This window comes from Idiotropiscis lumnitzeri, unplaced genomic scaffold (assembly GCF_059441095.1).
Source record: "Idiotropiscis lumnitzeri isolate Australia: NSW breed Sydney's pygmy pipehorse unplaced genomic scaffold, RoL_Ilum_1.0 HiC_scaffold_114, whole genome shotgun sequence".
NCBI lineage: Eukaryota > Metazoa > Chordata > Actinopteri > Syngnathiformes > Syngnathidae > Idiotropiscis > Idiotropiscis lumnitzeri.
In genome coordinates, this window is record NW_028283652.1 from 417,501 (window position 1) to 430,923 (window position 13,423).

At 45.3% G+C, this 13,423-nt stretch overlaps 4 non-coding genes across 4 annotated transcripts; all 4 read left to right on the forward strand.

Moving 5' to 3' along the window:
* Window positions 1-3,182: 3,182 nt before the first annotated feature.
* LOC148315412 (5S ribosomal RNA) lies at window positions 3,183-3,301 on the forward strand. The gene has a single exon (XR_015841115.1). It is a non-coding gene; the product is annotated as a 5S ribosomal RNA (ribosomal RNA).
* A 4,277-nt stretch (window positions 3,302-7,578) lies between these two features.
* On the forward strand, window positions 7,579-7,697 carry LOC148315413 (5S ribosomal RNA). Its single transcript, XR_015841117.1, has one exon. It is a non-coding gene; the product is annotated as a 5S ribosomal RNA (ribosomal RNA).
* Window positions 7,698-8,697: 1,000 nt separating this feature from the next.
* LOC148315414 (5S ribosomal RNA) lies at window positions 8,698-8,816 on the forward strand. Its single transcript, XR_015841229.1, has one exon. It is a non-coding gene; the product is annotated as a 5S ribosomal RNA (ribosomal RNA).
* A 4,263-nt stretch (window positions 8,817-13,079) lies between these two features.
* LOC148315415 (5S ribosomal RNA) lies at window positions 13,080-13,198 on the forward strand. The gene has a single exon (XR_015841207.1). It is a non-coding gene; the product is annotated as a 5S ribosomal RNA (ribosomal RNA).
* Window positions 13,199-13,423: the final 225 nt, after the last annotated feature.

Here is a 13,423-nt window from a genome sequence, read left to right on the forward strand (position 1 = left end):
TCTTACTGCTGGAGGTTCAATGTTGCACATTGTTGGAAGCCAGTTTATAGGAGTAGAACGTATGGCGCCCGATATCAGTCTCATTGCTTCAATCAGCTGGACATCAACTTTGGATGTATGTGCACACCGGCCCCATACTGGGCTGCAATATTCAGCCACGCTGTAGCACAGTGCCATGACTGACGTCCGTAGAACGTTTTGGTTGGCACCCCAACCTGTTCCCGTAAGTTTACGGATTAGTGCCACTCTTGATTTCAGCTTCTGGGCTGTATTTTCTAGGTGTTTCCTGTAGGTGAGTGTTCTGTCTAGAGTTACCCCTAGATATTTTGGTTCACAATCCACCGGCAGGTTTTCCCCCTCTATTTCCACCCTTAGCTTGTAATTAGCTTGCTGGTTGGTTAGATGGAATGTTGTTACCACTGTCTTGGTTCTGTTCATTCTTAGGTACCATCTTTTAAAGTAATTTGAGAGCAACGCTATGTCCAGCGATAATGTTCTCTCGATTGTACCAAAATCCCTGTCTTGGGTTACCAATGCCCAGTCATCCGCATAACCGAATTTCCAGGATTCTGTATCTGGTAGGTCTGATATGTAAACATTGAATAGTGCTGGTGAAATTACAGATCCCTGTGGGACTCCATTTTTAATGCTAAATTCTCGGCTTGTTTGGTCCCCCAGGCACACTCTGAAGTGCCTCTTTGCAGTCATAGATGCAATTATATTGGCTATAGCTTTACTTTTGATGATGTTGGCTACCTTATACAGGAGTCCTTCTCTCCACACTGTATCATATGCAGCCGAGAGATCTACAAATATAGCACCACTTTTTAGTTTTCTTTGGTATCCTGCCTCTATGAATGTTGTTAGAGCCAGTACCTGTTCTGTGGTGCTTCTGTGCTTTCTAAATCCTGCCTGCTGGCAAGGAATATTCAGCTCCAGGGTTGGTGTTATTCTGGTTAGGATTATCCTCTCCATTATCTTATACATACTGCATAGCAGGGATATTGGTCTGTAGTTATTTGGGTCTTCTGGTGATTTCCCCGGTTTTAAGATGGCTATGACCCTAGCTCTTTTCCAGAGATGGCAGTATCTACCCATGTTTATTGCATCAGTGATAGCAGATGCCATCCATTTAATCGCAGCTGGACCCAGGTGTTTCAACATATCTGGGTAGATCCCATCAACTCCTGCTGCCTTGCCTGACTTCGTTGCTCTGAGTGCTGCTTTCACCTCCTCTTCGCTCACTGGGTGGGAGAACCCGTCTTCTTCTGGCATGTCTCTGATTAGCTGCTGGTACCTTTTCTTTATGGTGGTTTCGAACTTGTAGTCAGGGGTGTGAGCTCCTCTTCCTCTTATATTAATTGCAACACTATCAGGGCTCACTACGTTAGACTGTTTGCTCTTTTTTCCACCCCCGTCCAGTTTTTTAATCAGTTTCCATGCATGTCTACTGGATCTTGTGAAATCCATGCTCTCTACCGTTTCCATCTTCTCTGTCTCTCCTCCTGCAGTCTCTCCAGCAATTTCTCTCCAGTATCTGGATTCTGGGTTTCCTCATAGGATTTTAATATTTCCTCACATTCTGGTGTCCAGCATGGTATATATCTTTTACGGACTCCCCGGGGTATGTGCTTTTTTGCACTGCTCTGAATGAGTTTATTGAACCTAATTATATTCTCCTGTTTTGCTGGGATTCGCTTGCATGTCTTATCCACTTGCTCTGCGAAACCCTGCCAGTTTGCCTTTCTAAAGTTCCATCTTGGCAGGGGTAGAGATTGTGTGACTGGTATGTTGATTCCTGTTTTTATCAATATTGGTCGGTGCTGGGACCTTGGGAAGTTACCCAGCACTCTTCGATGTGCTGGCATTGATATGCCATCTGTGTCCCTCGTAACGAAGGTCAGGTCAGGTGTGTATTCCCTCTGCCATCGTGCTGAGTGGAAGGTGCCTGGTTCATTTGGATGGTAAAGGAGGTGGAGATTATTTATTTCTGCCCAGTTGCTGAGCTGGATTCCAGCTGGGTCGGGCTCTGTGTATCCCCACGATGTGTGGTGGCTATTGAAGTCTCCTAATATTATAGATTGATGTTGGTATTGTGGGAGGACACTAATTGGCCAGCTTGTATTTGGAGGCTTGTATATGTTGACCACTGTTGTACCCAGCACCTCAATCTCTGACCTGTGTATATTGTGTTCGTCCATAGAGGATCCTCTGTCTATGGCAGGGATGTCTTCATGTACATATATCATGGTTCCGTACTGTTGATGATCTATTCTCGTGATGGGTATGAATCTGGATATACTGTATCTCGATGGGGGCGATTCTTTAGTCAGATGAGTTTCCTGCAGTGCCAACACTTGTACATCTTTCTCCCTCAGCATCTGCGCCATCAACTCACACTTAGCCATCGATATACCCTCCACATTCAATGAGATTATCCTCAGTCCTCCTCCTACTGTCACTACATTGTCATTTAGGTCATCATTAACTGAGTCTCGCGTATTTTTCGAAGTTGCAGGACTCTCTACTGCACCAACGCGGACCTGGTTATCCTGGGCGACGGCCGATCCAGTATGAATATTCCTTCTTTGAGCTTCCATTTCCATTTTTGAGGTGTGTAGTCGAGAGCAAGTTTTTAACGCTTGGTTCGACCACCAGGGTGGGATTCCTCTTAGTCAGGCCCCCAGAATGCTGGCTGCACTCCAGGGAGCCGCTCAAGCCTCCACACGACGACAACGTGGGAATCCCGGTCGTGGAGGCTTGGTGTATATATTGGTGGTACGGGGCTGGTATAATATTAGTGCCCCCATGTGGTCCGAATGTGTAGCTACGGAGCCCCACACAAGTCTCCTGACACGCATTTGCAAATCAGCACACGCATTTGCGAGTCGTCCGCGGCAGGACTGTAGCAAACGTCACCTGTAAGAAAAGGTCCCGTTTTTACAGGTCGCCCATCTACGGATTTTTGTCCGCATTTAACCATGTGTATGTGCCAACAAATCATTGTACACATTTGCTGATATTTGTCATATATCTGTGACTTCAATCATGCATTGTGGATTGTTGTGACACATTTGTGACTGTGGTTATAGTTTCAGATTCTTGTTACATATTTTTGGATTGAAGTATTTGCCACAATAAAGACAACATGTATAAAATGCAAAATTTTGAAAGGAATTCTCGCATACGGCCATACTACCCTGAGAACGCCCGATCTCGTCCGATCTCGGAAGCTAAGCAGGGTCGGGCCTGGTTAGTACTTGGATGGGAGACCGCCTGGGAATACCAGGTGCTGTAAGCTTTTGCACCGCAAAAAATAAATGAATAAAAAAAACTTTGACAAATGTAAGCAAGTATGCGAGCTGCTTTTTTATAAATTTCCACATATTCGCCTGACAGGCTGAGAGCACAAATTGCCAACATTCAGCGTCCCCTGCCTTTGGGTGTTGCTACAGTCTCGCCGTGGACGACTCGCAAATGCGTGTGGCAATTTGCAAATGCGTGTCTGGAGACTTGACTGTGGCTCCGGAGCCACACATTAAGACCAAAAGGGTACCCTCGGAGTCTACAGGTGTAGCAGACATATGACCCGATGCAGTCCGGTTGGGTTGGTGCAGTGAGTGTTTACTAAATAAAAAGTTAATGAATCAATTTTAAAAAATGGCGTTTACTGAATGCAATAAAGGGAAGTATAGTTAATGTGGCAATTAGCAGGTGTGGAGAAGCTTCATTCATTTTTTTTAGCTTCACTGGTTATATCATTGGTTATTATTTTATTAGTTCCACTTTATTCTTCCATTTATTCCAATTTAATTTAAATAATGTCAAATAAATGGTACATGACCATGGGTGGATAGCAGTGAACGCCCCCCCAAGTTATTGGTGTATGTAGTAGTTTCGTGTGGTTTTCACACCTCCTGTCTCATCCCTGAAAGCCATGCATTGAATTCATCTCCACACTGGAATACCGTATCATACCCTCCCTCTATCGATGTATAAGGGCAGTCTATAATCAGATGGTCCATATTTTGACACTCATGGTTACACCAGGGGCATGCTTGCGTAGCCACTGTCCCCCATCTTTGCAAATTTTGGGCTGTACGTCCTTGTTTGAAAAGGATCCTGTTGTAGGATGTCCACTCTCTCCTGCTGGTTCCATTGTAGCCTGGGAGCTTCTCAGTGGGGTCTCCAATTCTCTCGCCTCCAACAGGTACATTTCCTCTCCATAGGTCGCGCCACCTATCTGCTGACGTGTGCTCTGATTCCCGTTCTTGGCTGAAGGGTCTTCTGGATCTCAGGCGGTGCCCTCCTGGGTTGTGTGCTAGGGCCCGACACAGGGGAGCCTCCTCCGGGAGTGCCAATATATTTTGTTGCATGATCTGTGTTGCCTGCTCTCTTCTTACTGCTGGAGGTTCAATGTTTTACATTATTGGAAGCCAGTTTATAGGAGTAGAACGTATGGCGCCCGATATCAGTCTCATTGCTTCATTCAGCTGGACATCAACTTTGGATGTATGTGCACACCGGCCCCATACTGGGCTGCAATATTCAGCCACGCTGTAGCACAGTGCCATGACTGACGTCCGTAGAACGTTTTGGTTGGCACCCCAACCTGTTCCCGTAAGTTTACGGATTAGTGCCACTCTTGATTTCAGCTTCTGGGCTGTATTTTCTAGGTGTTTCCTGTAGGTGAGAGTTCTGTCTAGAGTTACCCCTAGATATTTTGGTTCACAATCCACCGGCAGGTTTTCCCCCTCTATTTCCACCCTTAGCTTGTAATTAGCTTGCTGGTTGGTTAGATGGAATGTTGTTACCACTGTCTTGGTTCTGTTCATTCTTAGGTACCATCTTTTAAAGTAATTTGAGAGCAACGCTATGTCCAGCGATAATGTTCTCTCGATTGTACCAAAATCCCTGTCTTGGGTTACCAATGCCCAGTCATCCGCATAACCGAATTTCCAGGATTCTGTATCTGGTAGGTCTGATATGTAAACATTGAATAGTGCTGGTGAAATTACAGATCCCTGTGGGACTCCATTTTTAATGCTAAATTCTCGGCTTGTTTGGTCCCCCAGGCACACTCTGAAGTGCCTCTTTGCAGTCATAGATGCAATTATATTGGCTATAGCTTTACTTTTGATGATGTTGGCTACCTTATACAGGAGTCCTTCTCTCCACACTGTATCATATGCAGCCGAGAGATCTACAAATATAGCACCACTTTTTAGTTTTCTTTGGTATCCTGCCTCTATGAATGTTGTTAGAGCCAGTACCTGTTCTGTGGTGCTTCTGTGCTTTCTAAATCCTGCCTGCTGGCAAGGAATATTCAGCTCCAGGGTTGGTGTTATTCTGGTTAGGATTATCCTCTCCATTATCTTATACATACTGCATAGCAGGGATATTGGTCTGTAGTTATTTGGGTCTTCTGGTGATTTCCCCGGTTTTAAGATGGCTATGACCCTAGCTCTTTTCCAGAGATGGCAGTATCTACCCATGTTTATTGCATCAGTGATAGCAGATACCATCCATTTAATCGCAGCTGGACCCAGGTGTTTCAACATATCTGGGTAGATCCCATCAACTCCTGCTGCCTTGCCTGACTTCGTTGCTCTGAGTGCTGCTTTCACCTCCTCTTCGCTCACTGGGTGGGAGAACCCGTCTTCTTCTGGCATGTCTCTGATTAGCTGCTGGTACCTTTTCTTTATGGTGGTTTCGAACTTGTAGTCAGGGGTGTGAGCTCCTCTTCCTCTTATATTAATTGCAACACTATCAGGGCTCACTACGTTAGACTGTTTGCTCTTTTTTCCACCCCGTCCAGTTTTTTAATCAGTTTCCATGCATGTCTACTGGATCTTGTGAAATGCATGCTCTCTACCGTTTCCATCTTCTCTGTCTCTCCTCCTGCAGTCTCTCCAGCAATTTCTCTCCAGTATCTGGATTCTGGGTTTCCTCATAGGATTTTAATATTTCCTCACATTCTGGTGTCCAGCATGGTATATATCTTTTACGGACTCCCCGGGGTATGTGCTTTTTTGCACTGCTCTGAATGAGTTTATTGAACCTAATTATATTCTCCTGTTTTGCTGGGATTCGCTTGCATGTCTTATCCACTTGCTCTGCGAAACCCTGCCAGTTTGCCTTTCTAAAGTTCCATCTTGGCAGGGGTAGAGATTGTGTGACTGGTATGTTGATTCCTGTTTTTATCAATATTGGTCGGTGCTGGGACCTTGGGAAGTTACCCAGCACTCTTCGATGTGCTGGCATTGATATGCCATCTGTGTCCCTCGTAACGAAGGTCAGGTCAGGTGTGTATTCCCTCTGCCATCGTGCTGAGTGGAAGGTGCCTGGTTCATTTGGATGGTAAAGGAGGTGGAGATTATTTATTTCTGCCCAGTTGCTGAGCTGGATTCCAGCTGGGTCGGGCTCTGTGTATCCCCACGATGTGTGGTGGCTATTGAAGTCTCCTAATATTATAGATTGATGTTGGTATTGTGGGAGGACACTAATTGGCCAGCTTGTATTTGGAGGCTTGTATATGTTGACCACTGTTGTACCCAGCACCTCAATCTCTGACCTGTGTATATTGTGTTCGTCCATAGAGGATCCTCTGTCTATGGCAGGGATGTCTTCATGTACATATATCATGGTTCCGTACTGTTGATGATCTATTCTCGTGATGGGTATGAAGCTGGATATACTGTATCTCGATGGGGGCGATTCTTTAGTCAGATGAGTTTCCTGCAGTGCCAACACTTGTACATCTTTCTCCCTCAGCATCTGCGCCATCAACTCACACTTAGCCATCGATATACCCTCCACATTCAATGAGATTATCCTCAGTCCTCCTCCTACTGTCACTACATTGTCATTTAGGTCATCATTAACTGAGTCTGGCGTATTTTTCGAAGTTGCAGGACTCTCTACTGCACCAACGCGGACCTGGTTATCCTGGGCGACGGCCGATCCAGTATGAATATTCCTTCTTTGAGCTTCCATTTCCATTTTTGAGGTGTGTAGTCGAGAGCAAGTTTTTAACGCTTGGTTCGACCACCAGGGTGGGATTCCTCTTAGTCAGGCCCCCAGAATGCTGGCTGCACTCCAGGGAGCCGCTCAAGCCTCCACACGACGACAACGTGGGAATCCCGGTCGTGGAGGCTTGGTGTATATATTGGTGGTACGGGGCTGGTATAATATTAGTGCCCCCATGTGGTCCGAATGTGTAGCTACGGAGCCCCACACAAGTCTCCTGACACGCATTTGCAAATCAGCACACGCATTTGCGAGTCGTCCGCGGCAGGACTGTAGCAAACGTCACCTGTAAGAAAAGGTCCCGTTTTTACAGGTCGCCCATCTACGGATTTTTGTCCGCATTTAACCATGTGTATGTGCCAACAAATCATTGTACACATTTGCTGATATTTGTCATATATCTGTGACTTCAATCATGCATTGTGGATTGTTGTGACACATTTGTGACTGTGGTTATAGTTTCAGATTCTTGTTACATATTTTTGGATTGAAGTATTTGCCACAATAAAGACAACATGTATAAAATGCAAAATTTTGAAAGGAATTCTCGCATACGGCCATACTACCCTGAGAACGCCCGATCTCGTCCGATCTCGGAAGCTAAGCAGGGTCGGGCCTGGTTAGTACTTGGATGGGAGACCGCCTGGGAATACCAGGTGCTGTAAGCTTTTGCACCGCAAAAAATAAATGAATAAAAAAAACTTTGACAAATGTAAGCAAGTATGCGAGCTGCTTTTTTATAAATTTCCACATATTCGCCTGACAGGCTGAGAGCACAAATTGCCAACATTCAGCGTCCCCTGCCTTTGGGTGTTGCTACAGTCTCGCCGTGGACGACTCGCAAATGCGTGTGGCAATTTGCAAATGCGTGTCTGGAGACTTGACTGTGGCTCCGGAGCCACACATTAAGACCAAAAGGGTACCCTCGGAGTCTTCCAGTGTAGCAGACATATGACCCGATGCAGTCCGGTTGGGTTGGTGCAGTGAGTGTTTACTAAATAAAAAGTTAATGAATCAATTTTAAAAAATGGTGTTTACTGAATGCAATAAGGGGAAGTATAGTTAATGTGGCAATTAGCAGGTGTGGAGAAGCTTCATTCATTTTTTTTAGCTTCACTGGTTATATCATTGGTTCTTATTTTATTAGTTCCACTTTATTCTTCCATTTATTCCAATTTAATTTAAATAATGTCAAATAAATGGTACATGACCATGGGTGGATAGCAGTGAACGCCCCCCCAAGTTATTGGTGTATATATTGGTGGTACGGGGCTGGTACAATATTAGTGCCCCCATGTGGTCCGAATGTGTAGCTACGGAGCCACACACAAGTCTCCTGACACGCATTTGCAAATCAGCACACGCATTTGCGAGTCGTCCGCGGCAGGACTGTAGCAAACGTCACCTGTAAGAAAAGGTCCCGTTTTTACAGGTCGCCCATCCACGGATTTTTGTCCGCATTTAACCATGTGTATGTGCCAACAAATCATTGTACACATTTGCTGATATTTGTCAATTATCTGTGACTTCAATCATGCATTGTAGATTGTTGTGACACATTTGTGACTGTGGTTATAGTTTCAGATTCTTGTTACGTATTTTTGGATTGAAGTATTTGCCGCAATAAAGACAACATGTATAAAATGCAAAATTTTGAAAGGAATTCTCGCTTACGGCCATACTACCCTGAGAACGCCCGATCTTGTCCGATCTTGGAAGCTAAGCAGGCTCGGGCCTGGTTAGTACTTGGATGGGAGACCGCCTGGGAATACCAGGTGCTGTAAGCTTTTGCACCGCAAAAAATAAATGAATAAAAAAAACTTTGACAAATGTAAGCAAGTATGCGAGCTGCTTTTTTATAAATTTCCACATATTCGCCTGACAGGCTGAGAGCACAAATTGCCAACATTCAGCGTCCCCTGCCTTTGGGTGTTGCTACAGTCTCGCCGTGGACGACTCGCAAATGCGTGTGGCAATTTGCAAATGCGTGTCTGGAGACTTGACTGTGGCTCCGGAGCCACACATTAAGACCAAAAGGGTACCCTCGGAGTCTACAGGTGTAGCAGACATATGACCCGATGCAGTCCGGTTGGGTTGGTGCAGTGAGTGTTTACTAAATAAAAAGTTAATGAATCAATTTTAAAAAATGGCGTTTACTGAATGCAATAAAGGGAAGTATAGTTAATGTGGCAATTAGCAGGTGAGGAGAAGCTTCATTCATTTTTTTTAGCTTCACTGGTTATATCATTGGTTATTATTTTATTAGTTCCACTTTATTCTTCCATTTATTCCAATTTAATTTAAATAATGTCAAATAAATGGTACATGACCATGGGTGGATAGCAGTGAACGCCCCCCCAAGTTATTGGTGTATGTAGTAGTTTCGTGTGGTTTTCACACCTCCTGTCTCATCCCTGAAAGCCATGCCTTGAATTCATCTCCACACTGGAATACCGTATCATACCCTCCCTCTATCGATGTATAAGGGCAGTCTATAATCAGATGGTCCATATTTTGACACTCATGGTTACACCAGGGGCATGCTTGCGTAGCCACTGTCCCCCATCTTTGCTAATTTTGGGCTGTACGTCCTTGTTTGCAAAGGATCCTGTTGTAGGATGTCCACTCTCTCCTGCTGGTTCCATTGTAGCCTGGGAGCTTCTCAGTGGGGTCTCCAATTCTCTCGCCTCCAACAGGTACATTTCCTCTCCATAGGTCGCGCCACCTATCTGCTGACGTGTGCTCTGATTCCCGTTCTTGGCTGAAGGGTCTTCTGGATCTCAGGCGGTGCCCTCCTGGGTTGTGTGCTAGGCCCCGACACAGGGGAGCCAATATATTTTGTTGCATGATCTGTGTTGCCTGCTCTCTTCTTACTGCTGGAGGTTCAATGTTGCACATTGTTGGAAGCCAGTTTATAGGAGTAGAACGTATGGCGCCCGATATCAGTCTCATTGCTTCATTCAGCTGGACATCAACTTTGGATGTATGTGCACACCGGCCCCATACTGGGCTGCAATATTCAGCCACGCTGTAGCACAGTGCCATGACTGACGTCCGTAGAACGTTTTGGTTGGCACCCCAACCTGTTCCCGTAAGTTTACGGATTAGTGCCACTCTTGATTTCAGCTTCTGGGCTGTATTTTCTAGGTGTTTCCTGTAGGTGAGTGTTCTGTCTAGAGTTACCCCTAGATATTTTGGTTCACAATCCACCGGCAGGTTTTCCCCCTCTATTTCCACCCTTAGCTTGTAATTAGCTTGCTGGTTGGTTAGATGGAATGTTGTTACCACTGTCTTGGTTCTGTTCATTCTTAGGTACCATCTTTTAAAGTAATTTGAGAGCAACGCTATGTCCAGCGATAATGTTCTCTCGATTGTACCAAAATCCCTGTCTTGGGTTACCAATGCCCAGTCATCCGCATAACCGAATTTCCAGGATTCTGTATCTGGTAGGTCTGATATGTAAACATTGAATAGTGCTGGTGAAATTACAGATCCCTGTGGGACTCCATTTTTAATGCTAAATTCTCGGCTTGTTTGGTCCCCCAGGCACACTCTGAAGTGCCTCTTTGCAGTCATAGATGCAATTATATTGGCTATAGCTTTACTTTTGATGATGTTGGCTACCTTATACAGGAGTCCTTCTCTCCACACTGTATCATATGCAGCCGAGAGATCTACAAATATAGCACCACTTTTTAGTTTTCTTTGGTATCCTGCCTCTATGAATGTTGTTAGAGCCAGTACCTGTTCTGTGGTGCTTCTGTGCTTTCTAAATCCTGCCTGCTGGCAAGGAATATTCAGCTCCAGGGTTGGTGTTATTCTGGTTAGGATTATCCTCTCCATTATCTTATACATACTGCATAGCAGGGATATTGGTCTGTAGTTATTTGGGTCTTCTGGTGATTTCCCCGGTTTTAAGATGGCTATGACCCTAGCTCTTTTCCAGAGATGGCAGTATCTACCCATGTTTATTGCATCAGTGATAGCAGATGCCATCCATTTAATCGCAGCTGGACCCAGGTGTTTCAACATATCTGGGTAGATCCCATCAACTCCTGCTGCCTTGCCTGACTTCGTTGCTCTGAGTGCTGCTTTCACCTCCTCTTCGCTCACTGGGTGGGAGAACCCGTCTTCTTCTGGCATGTCTCTGATTAGCTGCTGGTACCTTTTCTTTATGGTGGTTTCGAACTTGTAGTCAGGGGTGTGAGCTCCTCTTCCTCTTATATTAATTGCAACACTATCAGGGCTCACTACGTTAGACTGTTTGCTCTTTTTTCCACCCCCGTCCAGTTTTTTAATCAGTTTCCATGCATGTCTACTGGATCTTGTGAAATCCATGCTCTCTACCGTTTCCATCTTCTCTGTCTCTCCTCCTGCAGTCTCTCCAGCAATTTCTCTCCAGTATCTGGATTCTGGGTTTCCTCATAGGATTTTAATATTTCCTCACATTCTGGTGTCCAGCATGGTATATATCTTTTACGGACTCCCCGGGGTATGTGCTTTTTTGCACTGCTCTGAATGAGTTTATTGAACCTAATTATATTCTCCTGTTTTGCTGGGATTCGCTTGCATGTCTTATCCACTTGCTCTGCGAAACCCTGCCAGTTTGCCTTTCTAAAGTTCCATCTTGGCAGGGGTAGAGATTGTGTGACTGGTATGTTGATTCCTGTTTTTATCAATATTGGTCGGTGCTGGGACCTTGGGAAGTTACCCAGCACTCTTCGATGTGCTGGCATTGATATGCCATCTGTGTCCCTCGTAACGAAGGTCAGGTCAGGTGTGTATTCCCTCTGCCATCGTGCTGAGTGGAAGGTGCCTGGTTCATTTGGATGGTAAAGGAGGTGGAGATTATTTATTTCTGCCCAGTTGCTGAGCTGGATTCCAGCTGGGTCGGGCTCTGTGTATCCCCACGATGTGTGGTGGCTATTGAAGTCTCCTAATATTATAGATTGATGTTGGTATTGTGGGAGGACACTAATTGGCCAGCTTGTATTTGGAGGCTTGTATATGTTGACCACTGTTGTACCCAGCACCTCAATCTCTGACCTGTGTATATTGTGTTCGTCCATAGAGGATCCTCTGTCTATGGCAGGGATGTCTTCATGTACATATATCATGGTTCCGTACTGTTGATGATCTATTCTCGTGATGGGTATGAAGCTGGATATACTGTATCTCGATGGGGGCGATTCTTTAGTCAGATGAGTTTCCTGCAGTGCCAACACTTGTACATCTTTCTCCCTCAGCATCTGCGCCATCAACTCACACTTAGCCATCGATATACCCTCCACATTCAATGAGATTATCCTCAGTCCTCCTCCTACTGTCACTACATTGTCATTTAGGTCATCATTAACTGAGTCTCGCGTATTTTTCGAAGTTGCAGGACTCTCTACTGCACCAACGCGGACCTGGTTATCCTGGGCGACGGCCGATCCAGTATGAATATTCCTTCTTTGAGCTTCCATTTCCATTTTTGAGGTGTGTAGTCGAGAGCAAGTTTTTAACGCTTGGTTCGACCACCAGGGTGGGATTCCTCTTAGTCAGGCCCCCAGAATGCTGGCTGCACTCCAGGGAGCCGCTCAAGCCTCCACACGACGACAACGTGGGAATCCCGGTCGTGGAGGCTTGGTGTATATATTGGTGGTACGGGGCTGGTATAATATTAGTGCCCCCATGTGGTCCGAATGTGTAGCTACGGAGCCCCACACAAGTCTCCTGACACGCATTTGCAAATCAGCACACGCATTTGCGAGTCGTCCGCGGCAGGACTGTAGCAAACGTCACCTGTAAGAAAAGGTCCCGTTTTTACAGGTCGCCCATCTACGGATTTTTGTCCGCATTTAACCATGTGTATGTGCCAACAAATCATTGTACACATTTGCTGATATTTGTCATATATCTGTGACTTCAATCATGCATTGTGGATTGTTGTGACACATTTGTGACTGTGGTTATAGTTTCAGATTCTTGCTACGTATTTTTGGATTGAAGTATTTGCCACAATAAAGACAACATGTATAAAATGCAAAATTTTGAAAGGAATTCTCGCATACGGCCATACTACCCTGAGAACGCCCGATCTTGTCCGATCTCGGAAGCTAAGCAGGGTCGGGCCTGGTTAGTACTTGGATGGGAGACCGCCTGGGAATACCAGGTGCTGTAAGCTTTTGCACCGCAAAAAATAAATAAATAAAAAAAACTTTGACAAATGTAAGCAAGTATGCGAGCTGCTTTTTTATAAATTTACACATATTCGCCTGACAGGCTGAGAGCACAAATTGCCAACATTCAGCGTCCCCTGCCTTTGGGTGTTGCTACAGTCTCGCCGTGGACGACTCGCAAATGCGTGTGGCAATTTGCAAATGCGTGTCTGGAGACTTGACTGTGGCTC